This window comes from Penaeus chinensis, chromosome 19, assembly GCF_019202785.1.
Source record: "Penaeus chinensis breed Huanghai No. 1 chromosome 19, ASM1920278v2, whole genome shotgun sequence".
Classification (NCBI taxonomy): domain Eukaryota; kingdom Metazoa; phylum Arthropoda; class Malacostraca; order Decapoda; family Penaeidae; genus Penaeus; species Penaeus chinensis.
In genome coordinates, this window is record NC_061837.1 from 20,756,405 (window position 1) to 20,758,904 (window position 2,500).

A 2,500-nucleotide genomic window follows, 5' to 3' on the forward strand; every position below is an offset into this window, starting at 1 on the left:
TCAGTCTCACTCTCACTCACAAAAAAATAATAAATAAATAAATAAATGACACAATAACATTTTCCAAAAATAGCATAAATTACTCACAGGTAAGAAGCATATAAAGATCAGGAAGCAGCTTGCATCCTGCTAACACAGGCAACAACACGGAAAACCAGCTTTCAAAAAATAAACAAAAATAAATGAATAAAAGCTTTCAGACTCTTAACATAATCACAAACTTCGCTACAAAACTTCACTACAAAATCACTGTAACTTCACCAACACCCACTCAAAAGACAAAAATGAATAAATAACAATAAAAAAAAAAAAAAAAGGAATTCTCACAATCTGGTCTTCTCTTCACCGACACTGCCTCAATAATAATAACAGCAAAAGTGTCATGGACCGCGTAAAGCCACTACAGTTCAAAGGAAGCCACACAGCTGCCGTGGAGTTCAGACGTAAGCCCACAGGAGAAGTACAAGGCCAAGGAGGGAGCATTAAGGGCAGATGGCAATGAAAAGTAAGGCTACACTTGCTCTCTGAAGGTGGTACTTCGTTCGATAGTAACTGGGCTCCTTGATGCGGTGTGAGAATTATATGGTCTTTATCTACTCCCTTTTCTAAAATGGGTTAATTTTGATGGTATGGATGCACAAAGCTATGGGAAATTGAAGTTGATATTCTTGTAGAGAACTAATAGTTGCAGTCGTCATAAAGGATATAATCTGCAGCCACGAATGGTAATGCCACAAATAATGGAAAAATATAGGGGAAAGCAATGCTCATAGCCTAAGTCCACTCAGTGCTCGAGTTTCAGCTCTATCTTGCTATGCATGACGAGGAGAAGACAATGGGGGGGGGTCTCCTAAGGCAGTGCTTTGCTTGCCCCCTCCCCTTGAAAAAGATGAAATGACCTCCTGAAAATAACTATTAAAAGCATTTACAAAGAATAAAGAAAAAGTAATAATAATATCAGAATAATAAAAGTAAATATGGTAATTCTTTACAATACAGATGCACTCGCCAGAGACCAAGTCCCCAAACTCCACATCACAAACTTTATTCAACAATCTAAATTGCCAAGGCTGGACTTGCACCTTGGGCATTGCCCAAGGGGATGGTTGACGTAGGGCTCTGCCCCCCAACACCCCCCACCTCACCTCAGTATCCACAGCAAGATAGAGTTGAAACTCAAAAGCACTGGGTGAAACTTAGCTGTGAGTAGCACTTTCTCTGATCTTTTTCCTTTATTTGTGGTGTTGCCCTTCGTGACTGCAGATTATTTTTGTACTGATGACTGCAACTCTTTGTCTTCTACAAGAACATCACCTTCAATTTCCCCTAGCTTAAAGAATCTATAGTGTAAATATCTTAAAGACTTACTTACTAAGGAAACCTATTTCATTGGGAGATATTTTCATGGAATCCCTTGCCTACTGACAAAATAACAATGAATAACTGCACATGAGAGATGGTTGAGACACCCACATGTCAAAAAACTTCTACCATAAATATATACCTTCTGGCAAGATGGATCTTCTTCACCTCCCTAGTTATTCACCAACAAATTCGGAACAATTCCAAACTCTATCTTGCCAGAGTATTCATGCCTGACCTTTGATCTCCTTTGCCTGAGCATGTAGCATGGAAGACATGGCAACACTTAACCCACTATCACAGGGGAAGGCACTTACATAAATGTCATGCCCACCGTGAGTATATTAATTGTATTTACACACAGGTGGCTCCTCGGGTGAGTAGTCACCAAGGAGTCAATTACTGATCCTTCCTCTCTCACCTGTTTTTCCTTTTCTTTGATTTTCAAAAATATCTTAGTTTCCTTTATATTGCTCTTAGTATTGTTAATAAAAATGTAATAATCATAATGTCAATAATAACAATAACACTTTCCCTTGCAGCGGTGGGTAAAACGGCAGCTAATCCTTGCAGTATGGATGCACTCAGGCAGGAAGATGTTCCTGTAGAGAACAAAAAGCTGCAGTCGTCCTTGCAACAAACAATCTGCAGATACGAACAGTAACGACACAAATAAAGCATCGCCGAAAGTGCCGCTCAAAGCTCAAGTCTACTTGGTGATCCTGAGTATCTGCTCTATATTGCCTACTGAGATGAAACCATGTTTGCTGGGGGGTGTTGGGCGTCAATCCCCCCCTCAGTCAGGCCCAAAGGATACGCCTTGTCACAAGACTTTAAATTGCTGAATACATTTTCACTTGACTTTGAAGCGTTAGTCTCTGGCGAGTGCCTAGAGAATTACCAAAACTGCCCCCTGGCCTACTGGCTTCCAAATGGAGGCCTCCCACCTCTTATCACAAAGCTCCAAAGAGAGATTCAGGAAGAGCTGCCATTAAAGTCAGTCTACGTGAAAGTCCCATCCTAAAAACCACTGCAGGAGCCTTCTGAGCGCTTACTCTCGATAGAAGAGCTACTACTACTTTCCTCCTCAAGAGCGCTGGGGAGAAATCACATCCTCACACAGGCCTATACAGATTAA

At 40.8% G+C, this 2,500-nt stretch overlaps 1 protein-coding gene across 5 annotated transcripts in view; it reads right to left on the reverse strand.

The window, feature by feature from the left end:
- LOC125035046 (syntaxin-7-like) overlaps positions 1–2,500 on the reverse strand; it is a 20,561-nt gene that overhangs the window by 17,418 nt on the left and 643 nt on the right. The window lies entirely within an intron of this gene.